Genomic DNA, 21,123 nt, shown 5'->3' with positions numbered 1-21,123 from the left:
GCTTCAACATAATATTTCAAAGCTCTAACAACATCCAAAGAATGTAACGATTTTTCCTTAGAATTCTTAGGATTAGGACATAATGAAGGAACCACGATTTCTCTACTAATGTTGTTGGAATTCACAACCTTAGGTAAAAATTCAAAAGAAGTTCGCAACACCGCCTTATCCTGATGAAAAATCAGAAAAGGAGACTCACAAGAAAGAGCAGATAATTCAGAAACTCTTCTGGCAGAAGAGATGGCCAAAAGGAACAAAACTTTCCAAGAAAGCAATTTAATGTCCAATGAATGCATAGGTTCAAACGGAGGAGCTTGAAGAGCTCCCAGAACCAAATTCAAACTCCATGGAGGAGAAATTGACTTAATGACAGGTTTTATACGAACCAAAGCTTGTACAAAACAATGAATATCAGGAAGAATAGCAATCTTTCTGTGAAAAAGAACAGAAAGAGCAGAGATTTGTCCTTTCAAGGAACTTGCGGACAAACCCTTATCTAAACCATCCTGAAGAAATTGTAATATTCTCGGAATTCTAAAAGAATACCAAGAAAAATGATGAGTAAGACACCAAGAAATATAAGTCTTCCAGACTCTATAATATATCTCTCTAGATACAGATTTACGAGCCTGTAACATAGTATCAATCACAGAGTCAGAGAAACCTCTTTGACTAAGAATCAAGCGTTCAATCTCCATACCTTTAAATTTAAGGATTTCAGATCCGGATGGAAAAAAGGACCTTGCGACAGAAGGTCTGGTCTTAACGGAAGAGTCCATGGTTGGCAAGATGCCATCCGGACAAGATCCGCATACCAAAACCTGTGAGGCCATGCCGGAGCTATTAGCAGAACAAACGAGCATTCCCTCAGAATCTTGGAGATTACTCTTGGAAGAAGAACTAGAGGCGGAAAGATATAGGCAGGATGATACTTCCAAGGAAGTGATAATGCATCTACTGCCTCCGCCTGAGGATCCCGGGATCTGAACAGATACCTGGGAAGTTTCTTGTTTAGATGAGAAGCCATCAGATCTATCTCTGGAAGCCCCCACATTTGAACAATCTGAAGAAATACCTCTGGGTGAAGAGACCATTCGCCCGGATGCAACGTTTGGCGACTGAGATAATCCGCTTCCCAATTGTCTACACCTGGGATATGAACCGCAGAGATTAGACAGGAGCTGGATTCCGCCCAAACCAAAATTCGAGATACTTCTTTCATAGCCAGAGGACTGTGAGTCCCTCCTTGATGATTGATGTATGCCACAGTTGTGACATTGTCTGTCTGAAAACAAATGAACGATTCTCTCTTCAGAAGAGGCCAAAACTGAAGAGCTCTGAAAATTGCACGGAGTTCCAAAATATTGATCGGTAATCTCACCTCCTGAGATTCCCAAACTCCCTGTGCCGTCAGAGATCCCCACACAGCTCCCCAACCTGTGAGACTTGCATCTGTTGAAATTACAGTCCAGGTCGGAAGAACAAAAGAAGCCCCCTGAATTAAACGATGGTGATCTGTCCACCACGTTAGAGAGTGTCGAACAATCGGTTTTAAAGATATTAATTGATATATCTTCGTGTAATCCCTGCACCATTGGTTCAGCATACAGAGCTGAAGAGGTCGCATGTGAAAACGAGCAAAGGGGATCGCGTCCGATGCAGCAGTCATAAGACCTAGAATTTCCATGCATAAGGCTACCGAAGGGAATGATTGAGACTGAAGGTTTCGACAAGCTGTAATCAATTTTAGACGTCTCTTGTCTGTTAAAGACAGAGTCATGGACACTGAATCTATCTGGAAACCCAGAAAGGTTACCCTTGTTTGAGGAATCAAAGAACTTTTTGGTAAATTGATCCTCCAACCATGATCTTGAAGAAACAACACAAGTCGATTCGTATGAGACTCTGCTAAATGTAAAGACTGAGCAAGTACCAAGATATCGTCCAAATAAGGAAATACCACAATACCCTGTTCTCTGATTACAGACAGAAGGGCACCGAGAATCTTTGTGAAAATTCTTGGAGCTGTAGCAAGGCCAAACGGTAGAGCCACAAATTGGTAATGCTTGTCTAGAAAAGAGAATCTCAGGAACTGAAAATGATCTGGATGAATCGGAATATGCAGATATGCATCCTGTAAATCTATTGTGGACATATAATTCCCTTGCTGAACAAAAGGCAATATAGTCCTTACAGTTACCATCTTGAACGTTGGTATCCTTACATAACGATTCAATAATTTTAGATCCAGAACTGGTCTGAAGGAATTCTCCTTCTTTGGTACAATGAAGAGATTTGAATAAAACCCCATCCCCTGTTCCGGAACTGGAACTGGCATAATTACTCCAGCCAACTCTAGATCTGAAACACAATTCAGAAATGCTTGAGCTTTCACTGGATTTACTGGGACACGGGAAAGAAAAAATCTCTTTGCAGGAGGTCTCATCTTGAAACCAATTCTGTACCCTTCTGAAACAATGTTCTGAATCCAAAGATTGTGAACAGAATTGATCCAAATTTCTTTGAAAAAACGTAACCTGCCCCCTACCAGCTGAACTGGAATGAGGGCCGTACCTTCATGTGAACTTAGAAGCAGGCTTTGCCTTTCTAGCAGGCTTGGATTTATTCCAGACTGGAGATGGTTTCCAAACTGAAACTGCTCCTGAGGACGAAGGATCAGGCTTTTGTTCTTTGTTGAAACGAAAGGAACGAAAACGATTGTTAGCCCTGTTTTTACCTTTAGATTTTTTATCCTGTGGTAAAAAAGTTCCTTTCCCACCAGTAACAGTTGAAATAATAGAATCCAACTGAGAACCAAATAATTTGTTTCCCTGGAAAGAAATGGAAAGTAGAGTTGATTTAGAAGCCATATCAGCATTCCAAGTCTTAAGCCATAAAGCTCTTCTGGCTAAGATAGCCAGAGACATAAACCTAACATCAACTCTAATAATATCAAAAATGGCATCACAGATAAAATTATTAGCATGCTGGAGAAGAATAATAATATCATGAGAATCACGATTTGCTACTTGTTGCGCTAGAGTTTCCAACCAAAAAGTTGAAGCTGCAGCAACATCAGCCAATGATATAGCAGGTCTAAGAAGATTACCTGAACACAGATAAGCTTTTCTTAGAAAAGATTCAATTTTTCTATCTAAAGGATCCTTAAACGAGGTACCATCTGACGTAGGAATGGTAGTACGTTTAGCAAGGGTAGAAATAGCCCCATCAACTTTAGGGATTTTGTCCCAAAATTCTAACCTGTCAGGCGGAACAGGATATAATTGCTTAAAACGTTTAGAAGGAGTAAATGAATTACCCAATTTATCCCATTCTTTGGAAATCACTGCAGAAATAGCATTAGGAACAGGAAAAACTTCTGGAATAACCGCAGGAGCTTTAAAAACCTTATCCAAACGTATAGAATTAGTATCAAGAGGACTAGAATCCTCTATTTCTAAAGCAATTAGTACTTCTTTAAGTAAAGAGCGAATAAATTCCATCTTAAATAAATATGAAGATTTATCAGCATCGATCTCTGAGATAGAATCCTCTGAACCAGAAGAGTCCAAAGAATCAGAATGATGGTGTTCATTTAAAAATTCATCTGTAGAGAGAGAAGATTTAAAAGACTTTTTACGTTTACTAGAAGGAGAAATAACAGACAAAGCCTTCTTTATGGATTCAGAAACAAAATCTCTTATGTTATCAGGAACATTCTGCACCTTAGATGTTGAGGGAACTGCAACAGGCAATGGTACATTACTAAAGGAAATATTATCTGCTTTAACAAGTTTGTCATGACAATTATTACAAACAACAGCTGGAGGAATAGCTACCAAAAATTTACAGCAGATACACTTAGCTTTGGTAGATCCAGCAGGCAGTGATTTTCCTGTAGTATCTTCTGGCTCAGATGCAACGTGAGACATCTTGCAATATGTAAGAGAAAAAACAACATATAAAGCAAAATAGATCAAATTCCTTATAAGACAGTTTCAGGAATGGGAAAGAATGCCAAATATCAAGCTTCTAGCAACCAGAAGCAAATGAAAAATGAGACTGAAATAATGTGGAGACAAAAGCGACGCCCATATTTTTTAGCGCCAAATAAGACGCCCACATTATTTGGCGCCTAAATGCTTTTGGCGCCAAAAATGACGCCACATCCGGAACGCCGACATTTTTGGCGCAAAATAACGTCAAAAAATGACGTAACTTCCGGCGACACGTATGACGCCGGAAACGGAAAAGAATTTTTGCGCCAAAAAAGTCCGCGCCAAGAATGACGCAATAAAATGAAGCATTTTCAGCCCCCGCGAGCCTAACAGCCCACAGGGAAAAAAGTCAAATTTTTGAGGTAAGAAAAATATGATAATTCAATGCATAATCCCAAATATGAAACTGACTGTCTGAAAATAAGGAAAGTTGAACATTCTGAGTCAAGGCAAATAAATGTTTGAATACATATATTTAGAACTTTATAAATAAAGTGCCCAACCATAGCTTAGAGTGTCACAGAAAATAAGACTTACTTACCCCAGGACACTCATCTACATGTTTGTAGAAAGCCAAACCAGTACTGAAACGAGAATCAGTAGAGGTAATGGTAAATATAAGAGTATATCGTCGATCTGAAAAGGGAGGTAAGAGATGAATCTCTACGACCGATAACAGAGAACCTTATGAAATAGACCCCGTAGAAGGAGATCACTGCATTCAATAGGCAATACTCTCTTCACATCCCTCTGACATTCACTGCACGCTGAGAGGAAAACCGGGCTCCAACTTGCTGCGGAGCGCATATCAACGTAGAATCTAGCACAAACTTACTTCACCACCTCCCTTGGAGGCAAAGTTTGTAAAACTGATTTGTGGGTGTGGTGAGGGGTGTATTTATAGGCATTTTAAGGTTTGGGAAACTTTGCCCCTCCTGGTAGGAATGTATATCCCATACGTCACTAGCTCATGGACTCTTGTTAATTACATGAAAGAAAAGGTTGTTAGCAAGTTAAATGAAACATGCGATTGTCTCTTATGTACACATAAAAGGATTAAAAATCTTCAGACACCAACTTCGCAAATCCTCCATTGACAGAGGCAAAGAGAATGACTGGGGGTTATGGGTAAGGGAAGTTACACTTAACAGTTTTGCTGGGGTGCTCTTCTCCTCCTCCTGCTGGCCTGAAGTTGAATATCCCACTAGTAATTGGAATGACGTTGTGGACTCTCTGTTATAGGAAAGAAAATGCTATTGCCATACAAACACGAGTGTCACAAATTACAGTATAAAAAGGTAACTATTTGTTTTTATTTAGAGTAAGTGGAAAACAGGCATTTGTTGTCAGAAAATAGTTCCCCAGCTCTTATTAGTAACTGAGCACACACTACTGGTCAAAAAAAGTTTGTTTTTTAAAAAGTAGGTGATTCTGGCTCCAGCAAAAAAAAGGCACCAGACCATCATGCTCCCTCCATGTTTGACTGTTGGTGTCACACATTGAGGTACCATACTTTTGCATACTCTACTCCATACAAAATTGCAGAGTAAAACAACAAATTTATTTTAAGTAACTTTGTCACAATACAAACCGATAAAATAGATATAATCAAGGTATGTCATTTTACATGTGCACACACACACACCCCAATGATAATTGTGTACAGACTGGGAATAAAACCATTTTTAAAAAAAAGTGAACCTACCATACCAGTCTCTTATTCATACGGTACCATATGAATAGACACTAGAACATATTTCACCAAATTCTCCAGCTAGTGTAGCAATCTGTACAGTTTTGTAAAACTTAAGGAATATGGGCAGTGCGGGTTAAATCAGATTAAGAAACATCTAAACAATTAGGTCAGAACACATGAATTAAAGAACATAGTGCAACACCATAATAGAACTTTTTATTTATTGGTCTATAACAGCGTTTGCCAACCAGTGGCCCATGGACCACGAGAAGATGTTGGTGGTCCTTGACACCAGCAAGCAGGAATTAATCTCCTGTGATGGTGTCACCCCTGTCGCGCCACAACTCCCTACAGTGCCTGGCTGGACATCGGTGAAAACCGATGGAGTTAAATTACACTCTCCATATGCATGTTGCGTAGTACTGTGCAACTTACGTAGGTAGATTGTATTTTTAACGCCTCCTGCCTGACGCGCTGCTCAGAGAAAGATACTTCCATTTTAAAGCCAGAGGTTGGTATAGTCTTGGCTTGAAATAATGGAATTAAAGTATATAAAAAAGAAAATCTTAAAAAAATAAATAAATATTTTTATTTATTTTCTACCTTTTACCTGTCTCTTTGTAGTAGTTTTCCCAATGCCTTCAGATGGACTTACATCACTGTCTTCCTCCCCTCCATCTTTTTTTTATTATTATTAAATATTAATTTTTCATTCTAATAATTTTCCTGCATACAAAGCCCTTCCACCTGAATTCCAGCAGATCAGTCATATCCCACCAGTATTATAGTAATTGCCAGTAACATCAGTCGTGGTAAGCCGACATCCATATTGAGAGCTTTCTGACATAAAAACTTAATTTATAAATCCAATGTCTGTCCATTGTCAGAAGTAGTTTTGAATAATTCATAACTGGGGAGGTAACTTGGAAGTCTTGTGGTCCTTTTAAACAATTCCCCCCCCCCCCCCCACTTTCTGCCTCTGTTTCCAGCTCAAAAGTTGGCACTCACCCTTCACCTGTCATTTGTAAGTATTCTCTAAGTTTTGTCATTCAGTTAGTTAATGCCAAAAAATAATTCTTAAAAAACATAATTTATGCTTACCTGATAAATTCCTTTCTTCTGTTGTGTGATCAGTCCACGGGTCATCATTACTTCTGGGATATAACTCCTCCCCAACAGGAAATGCAAGAGGATTCACCCAGCAGAGCTGCATATAGCTCCTCCCCTCTACGTCAGTCCCAGTCATTCGACCAAGAATCAACGAGAAAGGAGTAACCAAGGGTGAAGTGGTGACTGGAGTATGATTTAAAAGATATTTACCTGCCTTAAAAACAGGGCGGGCCGTGGACTGATCACACAACAGAAGAAAGGAATTTATCAGGTAAGCATAAATTATGTTTTCTTCTGTTATGTGTGATCAGTCCACGGGTCATCATTACTTCTGGGATACCAATACCAAAGCAAAAGTACACGGATGACGGGAGGGATAGGCAGGCTCATTATACAGAAGGAACCACTGCCTGAAGAACCTTTCTCCCAAAAATAGCCTCCGAAGAAGCAAAAGTGTCAAATTTGTAAAATTTGGAAAAGGTATGAAGCGAAGACCAAGTTGCAGCCTTGCAAATCTGTTCAACAGAGGCCTCATTCTTAAAGGCCCAAGTGGAAGCCACAGCTCTAGTGGAATGAGCTGTAATTCTTTCAGGAGGCTGCTGTCCAGCAGTCTCATAGGCTAAACGTATTATGCTACGAAGCCAAAAAGAGAGAGAGGTAGCAGAAGCTTTTTGACCTCTCCTCTGTCCAGAATAAACGACAAACAGGGAAGAAGTTTGGCGAAAATCTTTAGTTGCCTGCAAGTAGAACTTGAGGGCACGAACTACATCCAGATTGTGTAGAAGACGTTCCTTCTTTGAAGAAGGATTTGGACACAAGGATGGAACAACAATCTCTTGATTGATATTCCTGTTAGAGACAACCTTAGGTAAGAACCCAGGTTTAGTACGCAGAACTACCTTGTCTGAGTGAAAGATCAGATAAGGAGAATCACAATGTAGGGCTGATAACTCAGAGACTCTTCGAGCCGAGGAAATAGCCATTAAAAATAGAACTTTCCAAGATAACAATTTTATATCAATGGAATGAAGGGGTTCAAACGGAACACCCTGTAAAACGTTAAGAACTAAGTTTAAACTCCATGGCGGAGCAACAGTTTTAAACACAGGCTTGATCCTAGCTAAAGCCTGACAAAAGGCCTGGATGTCTGAATTTTCTGACAGACGCCTGTGTAACAAGATGGACAGAGCTGAGATCTGTCCCTTTAATGAGCTAGCCGATAAACCCTTTTCTAAACCTTCTTGTAGAAAAGACAATATCCTAGGAATCCTAACCTTACTCCAGGAGTAATCTTTGGATTCACACCAGTATAGGTATTTACGCCATATTTTATGGTAAATCTTTCTGGTAACAGGCTTCCTAGCCTGTATCAGGGTATCAATAACCGACTCAGAAAAACCACGTTTTGATCAAATCAAGCGTTCAATTTCCAAGCAGTCAGCTTCAGAGAAGTTAGACTTTGATGTTTGAATGGACCCTGAATCAGAAGGTCCTGTCTTAGAGGTAGAGACCAAGGCGGACAGGATGACATGTCCACTAGATCTGCATACCAAGTCCTGCGCGGCCATGCAGGCGCTATTAGAATCACTGATGCTCTCTCCTGTTTGATTTTGGCAATCAATCGAGGAAGCAGCGGGAAGGGTGGAAACACATAAGCCATCCTGAAGTTCCAAGGTGCTGTCAAAGCATCTATCAGAACCGCTCCCGGATCCCTGGATCTGGATCCGTAGCGAGGAAGTTTGGCGTTCTGGCGAGACGCCATGAGATCTATCTCTGGTTTGCCCCAACGTCGAAGTATTTGGGCAAAGACCTCCGGATGAAGTTCCCACTCCCCCGGATGAAGAGTCTGGCGACTCAAGAAATCCGCCTCCCAGTTCTCCACTCCCAGGATGTGGATTGCTGACAGGTGGCAAGAGTGAGACTCTGCCCAGCGAATTATCTTTGATACTTCTATCATTGCTAGGGAGCTTCTTGTCCCTCCCTGATGGTTGATGTAAGCTACAGTCGTGATGTTGTCCGACTGAAACCTGATGAACCCCCGAGTCTTTAACTGGGGCCAAGCTAGAAGGGCATTGAGAACTGCTCTCAATTCCAGAATGTTTATTGGCAGGAGACTTTCCTCCTGACTCCATTGTCCCTGAGCCTTCAGAGAATTCCAGACAGCGCCCCAACCTAGAAGGCTGGCGTCTGTTGTTACAATTGTCCAGTCCGGCCTGCTGAACGGCATCCCTCTGGACAGATGTGGCCGAGAAAGCCACCATAGAAGAGAGTTTCTGGTCTCTTGATCCAGATTCAGAGTGGGGGACAAATCTGAGTAATCCCCATTCCACTGACTCAGCATGCACAATTGCAGCGGTCTGAGATGTAGGCGTGCAAAGGGTACTATGTCCATTGCTGCTACCATTAAGCCGATCACCTCCATGCATTGAGCTACTGACGGGAGTTGAATGGAATGAAGGACACGGCATGCATTTAGAAGCTTTGTTAATCTGTCTTCTGTCAGATAAATCTTCATTTCTACAGAATCTATAAGAGTCCCCAAGAATGGAACTCTTGTGAGAGGCAAGAGAGAACTCTTCTTTTCGTTCACTTTCCATCCATGCGACCTTAGAAATGCCAGAACTAACTCTGTATGAGACTTGGCAGTTTGAAAGCTTGAAGCTTGTATCAGAATGTCGTCTAGGTACGGAGCTACCGAAATTCCTCGCGGTCTCAGAACCGCTAGAAGGGCACCCAGAACCTTTGTGAAGATTCTTGGAGCCGTAGCCAATCCGAATGGAAGGGCTACAAACTGGTAATGCCTGTCTAAGAAGGCAAACCTTAGATACCGGTAATGATCTTTGTGAATCGGTATGTGAAGGTAAGCATCCTTTAAATCCACTGTGGTCATGTACTGACCCTTTTGGATCATGGGTAAGATTGTCCGAATAGTTTCCATTTTGAACGATGGAACACTTAGGAATTTGTTTAGAATCTTTAAATCTAAGATTGGCCTGAAAGTTCCCTCTTTTTTGGGAACCACAAACAGGTTTGAGTAGAACCCTTGTCCTTGTTCCGACCGCGGAACCGGATGGATCACTCCCATTAATAACAGATCTTGTACACAGCGTAGAAACGCTTCTTTCTTTATCTGGTTTGTTGACAACCTTGACAGATGAAATCTCCCTCTTGGGGGAGATAATTTGAAATCTAGAAGGTATCCCTGAGATATGATCTCTAGCGCCCAGGGATCCTGAACATCTCTTGCCCAGGCCTGGGCGAAGAGAGAAAGTCTGCCCCCCACTAGATCCGGTCCCGGATCGGGGGCTCTCGGTTCATGCTGTCTTTGGGGCAGCAGCAGGTTTCCTGGCCTGTTTGCCCTTGTTCCAGGACTGGTTAGGCTTCCAGCCTTGCCTGTAACGAGCAACAGCTCCTTCCTGTTTTGGTGCAGTGGAGGTTGATGCTGCTCCTGTTTTGAAATTCCGAAAGGGACGAAAATTAGACTGTCTAGCCTTAGCTTTGGCTTTGTCTTGAGGTAGGGCGTGGCCCTTACCTCCTGTAATGTCAGCGATAATTTCTTTCAAACCGGGCCCAAATAAAGACTGCCCCTTGAAAGGTATATTAAGTAATTTGGACTTAGAAGTAACATCAGCTGACCAGGATTTTAGCCACAGCGCCCTACGTGCCTGTATGGCGAATCCTGAGTTCTTAGCCGTAAGTTTGGTTAAATGTACTACGGCCTCCGAAATGAATGAATTAGCTAGTTTAAGGACTCTAAGCCTGTCCATAATGTCGTCTAGCGTGGATGAACTAAGGTTCTCTTCCAGAGACTCAATCCAAAATGCTGCCGCAGCCGTAATCGGCGCGATACATGCAAGGGGTTGCAATATAAAACCTTGTTGAACAAACATTTTCTTAAGGTAACCCTCTAATTTTTTATCCATTGGATCTGAAAAAGCACAGCTATCCTCCACCGGGATAGTGGTACGCTTAGCTAAAGTAGAAACTGCTCCCTCCACCTTAGGGACCGTTTGCCATAAGTCCCGAGTGGTGGCGTCTATTGGAAACATCTTTCTAAATATTGGAGGGGGTGAGAACGGCACACCGGGTCTATCCCACTCCTTAGTAACAATTTCAGTTAATCTCTTAGGTATAGGAAAAACGTCAGTACTCGCCGGTACCGCAAAGTATTTATCCAACCTACACAGTTTCTCTGGTATTGCAACGGTGTTACAATCATTGAGAGCTGCTAAGACCTCCCCTAGTAATACACGGAGGTTCTCCAATTTAAATTTAAAATTTGAAATATCTGAATCCAATCTATTTGGATCAGAACCGTCACCCACAGAATGAAGCTCTCCGTCCTCATGCTCTGCAAGCTGTGACGCAGTATCAGACATGGCCCTAGTATTGTCAGCGCACTCTGTTCTCACCCCAGAGTGATCACGCTTGCCTCTTAGTTCTGGTAATTTAGACAAAACTTCAGTCATAACAGTAGCCATATCATGTAAAGTTATCTGTAATGGCCGCCCAGATGTACTAGGCGCCATAATATCACGCACCTCCCGGGCGGGAGATGCAGGTACTGCCGCGTGAGGCGAGTTAGTCGGCATAACTCTCCCCTCGCAGTTTGGTGAAATTTGTTCACATTGTACAGATTGACTTTTATTTAAAGTAGCATCAATACAGTTAGTACATAAATTTCTATTGGGCTCCACTTTGGCATTGGAACAAATGACACAGATATCTTCCTCTGAGTCAGACATGTTTAACACACTAGCAATAACTTGCAACCTGGTTATAATCTTTTTTAGCAAAAACGTACTGTGCCTCAAGGAGGTACTAAACGATTAAATGACAGTTGAGATAATGAACTGCAAAACAGTTATAGCATCAAACTTTAAAACACCACAACTTTTAGTAAAGGTTTGTTCCCATTAGTAAAATAACAATAATTAAATTTGAAATAAAAATTACAGAGCAACGTTTTTATTCACAGTCAATGTAAAATTCTCACAGCTCTGCTGAGAGAATATACCTCCCTCCAAAGAAGTTTGAAGACCCCTGAGATCTGTCAGAGATGAACCGGATCATGCAGGAAATATAAGAGTAGCTGACTGGAAATTTTTGATGCGTAGCAAAGAGCGCCAAAAACGGCCCCTCCCTCTCATACACAGCAGTGAAGAGAAACGAAACTGTCACAATTAAAAGCAAACAACTGCCAAGTGGAAAATAATGCCCAAATATTTATTCACTCAGTACCTCAGCAATGTAAACGATTCTACATTCCAGCAAAAACGTTTAACATGATAAATACTTATTAAAAGGATTAGTGACCTTTAACAGAGTAGTTCCGGTGAAATACCATCCCCAGAATACTGAAGTGTATACATACATGTCATTATAACGGTATGGCAGGATTTTTTCATCAATTCCATTCAGAAAATAAAAACTGCTACATACCTCAATGCAGATTCATCTGCCCGCTGTCCCCTGATCTGAAGCCTTTACCTCCCTCAGATGGCCGAGAACAGCAATATGATCTTAACTACTCCGGTTAAAATCATAGTAAAAAACTCTGGTAGATTCTTCTTCAAACTCTGCCAGAGAAGTAATAACACGCTCCGGTGCTATTGTAAAATAACAAACTTTTGATTGAAGTCATAAAAACTAATTATAATCACCATAGTCCTCTCACACATCCTATCTAGTCGTTGGGTGCAAGAGAATGACTGGGACTGACGTAGAGGGGAGGAGCTATATGCAGCTCTGCTGGGTGAATCCTCTTGCATTTCCTGTTGGGGAGGAGTTATATCCCAGAAGTAATGATGACCCGTGGACTGATCACACATAACAGAAGAAATGTGTAAATATATACTGTACGTTATGCAACCTTAGCTATGGTTATACTAGTTATGTACAGTATGCGTGTCTGTACATATACACACACACTTAAATTACTACAACCCCCAGAACTGCACTCCATACTCAAGGTGAGGTCTTACCAAGGCTTTATATAGTGACAGAATTATGCCTCTTAATACATGCAAGTATCTTATTAGCCTTTGAAGCTGCTGCCCTGCATTGTGCACCCATCTTTAGCTCGTTATCTATTACTACCCCCCAAATCCCTTTCCTCCTGTGTTTGTGTCTTATCCCATTTAAATACGTAGCCTGCTTATTTTTACTTCCAAAATTTAGAACCTTGAATTTTCCCGTATTAAATCTCATTTTCCAATTACCTGCCCATACCTCTAATTTTTGCAGATCTAAGTATCACATCAACTGATTCCCCTTTATATTTTTACTTCCTTCCTCAGATCATGTCAAACTAATCTAATTAGATTCGTTTGACATGATCTATTTCTCATAAAACCATGCTGATTAGAACTCAATCTTGTTTAAATGAATATGCTCATCAATATAATCCCTTATAATCCCTTCAAATATCTTCCCCACTATTGATGTCAGACTAACTGGTCTATAGCTTCCTGGATCATCCCTACTTCCCTTTTTGAAGAGTGGCACCACATCAGCTTTACGCCAATCCTTGGGTACCATACCTGAGGATAATGTGTCTTGAAAAACTAAGAGTAGTTGTTTGTCTATAACAGTGCTAAGTTCCCTTAACACCCTTGGTTGTATTCCATCTGGGCCTGGAGTTTTATTTACCTTCGTATTATCCAATTTGTTCCTGATATCCTCTATACTTATCCCAGTTAATGGTATGGGCTGGCATGTTCTATTTTGTTCCAAAGTATGATTTAATGGTTCCTCTTGTGTATACTGAAGAAAAAAAAACTGGTTTAGTATCTAAGCCTTCTCCCTGTCACGGTTAATCATGCTACCCTCCACAAATTTTAAATGTACCTATATTGTCTTAGATTTTTTGCTATTTATGTACTTAAAGAACCTTTTAGGGTTAGATTTAGAATCCTTTGCAATTAATTTTTCATTTTTGGCTAATTTGATTGCTTTTTTGCATGCTTTGTTACATTCCTTATAAATATGAAATTTTGAGTCTGTACTATTTTCTTTGAATAATTTAAATGCCCTACATTTTTTCCTAATTTCTCTTAACACATTTATATTCAGCCACATTGGCTTGGATTTTTTATTTATGTAACCATATGGCATTTGTTGATATGTATATTTATTTAACAAAGTTTTAAATGTTATCCATTTATCCTCTATTAGATAATACTTTGTCCCAATTTATGTTATTTAATGATTTCCTTAAATCGTTGAATTTTGCATATGAAAAGAGATTTCAAATGTGACCATGTTATGATCACTGTTACCCAAATGTTCTTTGACTTCTGTTTGATATTATATCTGTATTATTTGATAGCACTAAATCCAATATAGCGTTACTCCTAGTTGGCTCCTATTAATTGTGACAAGAAGTTATCCCTGAGAACATTTAAAATCTATCCCCTTAGCTGAATTACTAGTTTCATTGGCCCAGTTTATATAAGGGTGGTTAAAATCTACCATAAATTTACAGCACTGTTATAAGCAGCCTTACCTATTTGCATTAGTAATTGAGCTTCATCCAGGTCACTAATGTTGGGGGGCTTGTAGCATGTTCCTAGTAATATTTTTTTTAGGATTCTTCCCCCCACTCTTTATTTCCACCCACAGTGTCTCTACATTGTCGCCTGTATCAGAAATATCTTCCCTTATTGTAGATTTAATATACATGCAGATTCCTCCACCCCTTTTATTATTCCTGTCCCTGCTAAATAAAGTATACCCCTCTAAGTTAACTGCCCAGTCATGTGACTCATCCCACCAAGTTTCAGTTATACTGATATAGTCCTCTTCTGCAACTAACAGCTCCAGCTCCCCCATTTTACCCGTCATGCTTCTTGCATTTGTTGTCATACATTTAATTTTCATGTGCTTTCTGCTGATACTTGGTGTGCTTTCCTCCATACTTTCTAATGTGACATTTAAGTCATCTCTTCCTTGAGATATCAAAGGAGTGACAGATTCACAGACTGATCTCTCTATTCCATTGTTTTCTAACTGAAACTCCCCCCTTTGCCTAGTTTAAAAGATTCTCTAAACTTGTTACCATCCTTTCGTCCAACACACCTGCACCCATGTCATTCAGATGCGATCCACCCTTACTGTACAAATTGTACCCAAGTGAAAAGTCAGGTGTCTGATGTAAAAAAATGATGATAAATAATTTCAGACCTTTTCCACCTTTAATGTGACCTATAAACTGTACAACTTAATTGAAAACCAATCTGAAATATTTTAGGTAGAGAAAAGAAAAATATATATAAAAAAAAAATATATAAAAAAAATATATGGTTGCATAAGTGTGCACTTAATACTTTGTTGAAGCAACTTTTGATTTTATTACAGCACTCAGTCTTTTTGGGTATGCGTCTATCAGCATGGCACATTTTGACTTGGCAAGATTTGCCCACTTCTTTGCAAAAACACTCTAAATCTGTCAGATTGCGAGGGCATCTCCTGTGCACAGCCCTCTTCAGATCACCCCACAGATCGGATTCAGGTCTGGGCTCTGGCTGGGCAATTCCAAAACGTTAATCTTCTTTTGGTGAAGCCATTCCTTTGTTGATTTGGATGTATGCTTTGGGTCGTTGTCATGCTGTAAGATGAAGTTCCTCTTCATGTTCAGCTTTCTAGCAGAAGCCTGAAAGTTTTGTGCAAATATTGACTGGTATTTGGAACTGTTCATAATCCCCTCTAGCTTAACTAAGGTCCCAGCTGAAGAAAAACAGCCCCAAAGCATGATGCTGCTACCACCATGCTTCACTGTGGGTATGGTGTTCTTTTGGCGATATGCAGTGTTGTTTTTGCGCCAAACATATCTTTTGGAATTATGGCCAAAAAGTTCAACCTTGGTTTCATCAGACCATAACACCTTTTCCCATATGCTTTTGGGAGACTTCAGATGTGTTTTTGCAAAATGTAGCCTGGCTTGGATGTTTTTCTTCATAAGAAAAGGCTTTCGTCTTGCCACTCTACCCCATAGCCCAGACATATTAAGAATACGGGAGATTGTTGTCACATGTACCACACAGCCAGTACTTGCCAGATATTCCTGCAGGTCCTTTAATGTTGCTGTAGGCCTCTTGGTAGCCAGTTTTCTTCTCGTCCCTTTTCATCAATTTTAGAGGGACATCCAGTTCTTGGTAATGTCACTGTTGTGCCATATTTTCTCCACTTGATGACTGTCTTCCATGGTATATCTAATGCCTTGGAAATTCTTTTGTACCCTTCTCCTGACTGATACCTTTTAACAATGAGATTCATCTGATGCTTTGGAAGCTCTCTGCGGACCATGGCTTTTGCTGTAGGATGCGACTAACAAAATGTCAGGAAAGACCTACTAGAACAGCTGACCTTTATTTGGGGTTAATCAGAGGCACTTTAAATGATAACAGGTGTGTACTGACTCCTATTTAACATGATTTTGAATGTGATTGCTTAATTCTGAACACAGCTACATCCCCAGTTATAAAAGGGTGTTCACACTTATGCAACCATATTATTTTAGTTTTTTTATTTCCCTTTACCTAAAAGATTTCAGTTTGTTTTTCATTTGAGTTGTACAGTTTATAGGTCACATTAAAAGGTGGAAAAAGTTCTGAAATGATTTATCTTTGTCTCATTTTTTTACATCACAGAAACCTGACATTTTAACAGGGGTGTGTAGACTTTTATCCACTGTATGTATGTACTCCCCTGTACACCCTTACTTGATTATTCAAGCCCTTAAAGGTCACTGGGCCTGTCCGTACAATCCATTGTACTACCAATGTTAGTCTATGGAGATTTCATAGCTATGCAGGGGCAGAACTACCATTGGTGTAGCACCAGGGTCCAAGAGCTGGGGGGGGGGTGGCATAAAAGCCAGCCTATACATTGGCATATGCAGAATGTGTACAATCCTAATGCAGGGAAGACTTATTAATGCAAGTTGCAGGGCCATCTATCTATCCTCAAAATTATGAGCAGAATGTATTTTATTACTTTTGCTTTTTAATGAGTTGCCTTTGGGGGGCCCCAAAAAAAATCTTGCCACAGGGCCCTCTGAGTAGCTCCGCTAATGTAACTATATGCTAGATTTTAATCACCTGTTAGCAATGTGTGTGGCTGAAACACTGACATAAAACACAAAACATATGTATATAGATATATAGAAGTGCATTGGAGCCATTTGCAGTTAAAGGGACACTGAACCCAAACTTTCTCTTTTGTGATTCAGAGAATGACATTTTAAGCAACTTTCTAATTTACTCCTATTATCCCATTCTCTTCATTCTCTTGGTATCTTTATTTGAAATGCAAGAACGTAAGTTTAGATGCCGGTCCATTTTTGGTGAAACACTTTGGTTGTTCTTGCCGATTGGTGGATAAATTGATCCACCAATAAAAAACTGCTGCCTAGAGGTCTGAACTAAATAAAGCAAATGCCTTTTCAAATAAAGATAGCAAGAGAACGAAGAAAAATTGAGTAAATTAGAAAGTTGCTTTAAATTGCATGCGCTATCTGAATAACGGAAAAAAAAATTGGGTTCAGTGTCCCTTAAACCCCTTAATGACCACAGCACTTTTCCATTTTCTGTCCGTTGGGACGAAGGATATTTTTAAATTTTTTCTAACTTTGACCCCCAAAATCTTACATCTACAACCACCAAAAAACACACATGCTAAACAGTTTCTAAATTTTGTCCTGAGTTTAGAAACACCCAATGTTTACATGTTCTTTGCTTTTTTTTCAAAATTATAGGGCAATAAATATAAGTAGCACTTCGCTATTTCCAAACCATTTTCCCCCCCAAAATTAGCACTAGTTGCATTGGAACACAGATATCGTTCAGGAATCCCTTAATATCCCTTCACATGTATATATTTTTGATCTAGGCCCATTTTGGTATATTTCATGCCACCATTTCACCACCAAAATGAGATCAAATAAAAAAAAAAAAAAAAGTTCACTTTTTCTAATTTTTTCACAAACTTTAGGTTTCTCACTGAAATTTACAAACAACTTGTGCAATTATGGCATAAATGGTTGTAAATAGGGATGCACCAAAATGAAAATTCTGGACTGAAACAGATATCGAAAATACAGGATGCCCCTGGCCGAAAACCGAAACGAAACCGAAAAGGACTATTTTTTAACGTGTTTGTGTGTCAGAGAGCTTGTAGATGGGAAAGCTCTAATAAATGGGCGTGGTCACTTGTACCGTAGGGTGTGATCTGCAGTGAAACTGGTGGAGCTCTACAAGGGAGAGCGTGGTTATAGCGAGATAAGAGGTGGACATGCGTTTTGTTTTTGGGTGTAGTTATTTGTGCGATGGGCATTGCTGCATTGTATATAAGGCTTATACATATTCACTATGTGTGCGCTATGGGCTGTGTGATAATATCAAGGTTTATAGTATTAATCTTTATTTAGTTCTGTTTAACAGAATCAGATTTAACAGTTTTTTGTTACCAATTATCCAAATAAAGTATAGTCCTAGAAAACTATTATATGCAAAACAGTAAGTCAAGTAATGAACTCAAACAGCAGCTCTAGGCTGGCATGCATCAAGTTTGAAATATGCTACATAATATTACCGAAAATAAAAGGCAAAAAAAAAAAAAAAAAAAATTACCAAAATTGCAATTTTGGTGAATCCCTAGTTGTAGATGCTTCTCTGGGATCCCCTTTGTTCAGAAATAGACATATATGGCTTTCGCATTGCTTTTTGGTAATTAGAAGGCCGCTAAATGCTACTGCACACCCCAGAGGCAGAACTTTTTTTCACTTTCTGCGATGAGAATTTTTTAGTGAGTTTTTCTGCAGGTCATTTTAAGTAAAATTCAATTTTAAGTAAAATTCAATTTTAAGTTAGGAAGTTACACTAAAGCACCAGTTCAATTGCAATGTGTTGGTTAACTAAAGAATAAAATAAACGTTTTATAATAAAGTGCAGTAGTTTAAAATTGCATTGCAAATTAGTTGCAGACAAAAAAAATGAAACTGTAAAATGTCTCGAATAAATTTGTTTCTTTTTCTCTTTGTCTAACATAGAAATGTAGTAATAAAAAAGGTGCAATGCTCATAAGAACGTCAGATTCAGAACAAACAGCTTTGCAGACTGGTAAAGGCTAGGGGAGGGTTTGAAAAAAAAAAAATCTGAGACAGTAAATAATCAATGCACTGCTGCTTTGCAGCGCTACTGCATATATGACTTAAACTTCAAAGATCACTTTGCTATGGATGCACTGTGTTAAGGAAAACTTACACAGTGCAACCAGAGCACAACTCTGAAGAGAACTGTCTAACGTGGAGCAGAGCTGCAAAGTTAAAGCACTAACAATACTTGCATGGGTTCTGTTCTTTCTGCAGACATGCTGCATTTTCTGCAATGGCATCTCAGATCACTATGTTCTGCCATGGGGCTGCACACCACACGTGTATTATTCCCAGCAGTGAAGGGGTTAATTAGGTAGCTTGTAGGGAGCTTGCAGAGTTAATTTTAGCTTTAATGTAGAGATCAGCCTCCCACCTGACCCCTCCCAAACAGCTCCCTTCCCTCCCCCACAATTGTCCCTGCCATCTTAAGTACTGGCAGAAAGTCTCAGTACTAAAATAAAAAGGTATCTTAATTTTTTTAAGCATATTTACATATGCTGCTGTGTAGGATCCCCCCTTAGACCCCACTTTTCTTTAACAAATTTGCTGTAGTGTAGCAGTTCCCGCCCACGATCCTGCCCCCCCCCGCATCAGATGCATCGATGGCCGCCACCTGCCTCCCACCCACCAACGATACCGGCCATCGATGTCCATTGCAGAGAGGGCCACAGAATGGCTCTCTCTGCATCAGATGGCCAAGGAAGGTTATTGCAGGGATGCCTCGATATTGAGGCACCTCTGCAATAACCGGAAAGCGGCTGGAAGCGAGCAGGATCACTGCCACCGCTTTCCAGAACAACGTCGTAAAGGGTACGTCCTCGGTCGTTAACTATTTTTTATGCAAAATTTATATTTAATAAAGTGTTTTACTGTGCATTTACTGTAAATATTTCCATTCCAATGTTCAGTACTTAGAATATGATTATACACACACACAGAGGTTTGTACCTTTTTAAACAAAATTCATGTTAGTGGTCCACGGGATTTAAAATTGTGAGTTTAGTGGTCCCTGAGATCCGAAAGGTTGGCGACCTGTGGTCTAAAATACCTACTTTGAGCTGCAGGTTTGACAGGTCAGATGGAAGACTAAAAGTGTTCACAGCTCAAAGCGAGAGATTGTCTTACTTGCCCAGTGTTAAGGTGTTGTCCTCTGAAACCTCTTTTATTGTATTGTAGTTATGGGTCTGCCAGACCTCTCCCAAGTGCCTTTTGATAATGTAGGAAACTGTCCTCACTGACACCTTTAGGTCTTTTTTGTAAAGAAATTGCAAAGAAAGCAGTCTTTTATAATTGTCTTCCTTTGTCGATAGCCTTTTTTCTCTCCATTATGAGAGCAATATACTACTAAACTAGACAGTATTTTAATGCATGAACATTAAAAAAGGTGTAACAGACGAACTAGAGAAGCCAATATCCAAAAAAGAAATTATATTGGTGATTTCACGCCTCCCCATCGGCAAAAGTCCAGGTGGGTTCACTAACACTTATTACAAGACAATCAAAAACCTACTAACACCCCATTTACTAACTTTGTTCCAAGCAATAGACGGTCCCACAAAATTCTCGCCAGAGATGCTGTCGGCCCACATTTCCTTAATCCTAAAACCAGACAAGCCACAAGAAGAACCCAGGAGTTATAGGCCAATATCACTACTAAACTCTGATATAAAAATATTTGGCAAAATCCTCTCGAATCGCATCAATACAGTATTGTCTGAGCAAGTGCATACAGATCAGGTAGGCTTCACCCCATGCAGAGACGCTTGAGACAATATGATTAGAGCCCATTTTGTAAGTATATGAATAAAAAGTTGTTCCCTGGATAGAAGGTCTTTGTAATCCTGAACTGCACATTTTTTTTTAGTTTCCAGTAACCTAAACGTGTGTGTTTTTGTTTTGTTTTTTTAATGTCTGGCAATTTGCTGGTTTAACATTTTAGGTTATTCATTGGACTTACTGATGAAATGTCCATAAAACTGGATAAATGAGGAACTTGAAAAGTAGTGTATATTTTTACCAGATTTTGTAAGTCTATACAGTTGTTATAATTCAACAGTATCTAAATTTCATTTCAACTAAAAGTTGATGTTTAATTTTGAGGCATTATCTTAATTGTTAAAGTAGGAATATGTGATGTAGGTGTGCATTCGGTAGTTTTTCTCACT

At 39.7% G+C, this 21,123-nt stretch overlaps 1 protein-coding gene across 1 annotated transcript in view; it reads right to left on the bottom strand.

Annotated features, from left to right (window-relative positions):
- The window catches only part of HDLBP (high density lipoprotein binding protein), a 131,067-nt gene that overhangs the window by 84,574 nt on the left and 25,370 nt on the right, over nt 1–21,123 (bottom strand).

This window comes from Bombina bombina, chromosome 4, assembly GCF_027579735.1.
Source record: "Bombina bombina isolate aBomBom1 chromosome 4, aBomBom1.pri, whole genome shotgun sequence".
NCBI lineage: Eukaryota > Metazoa > Chordata > Amphibia > Anura > Bombinatoridae > Bombina > Bombina bombina.
The sequence above is the reverse complement of the archived record's forward strand: the minus strand, read 5'-3'. Positions and strand labels throughout refer to the sequence as shown.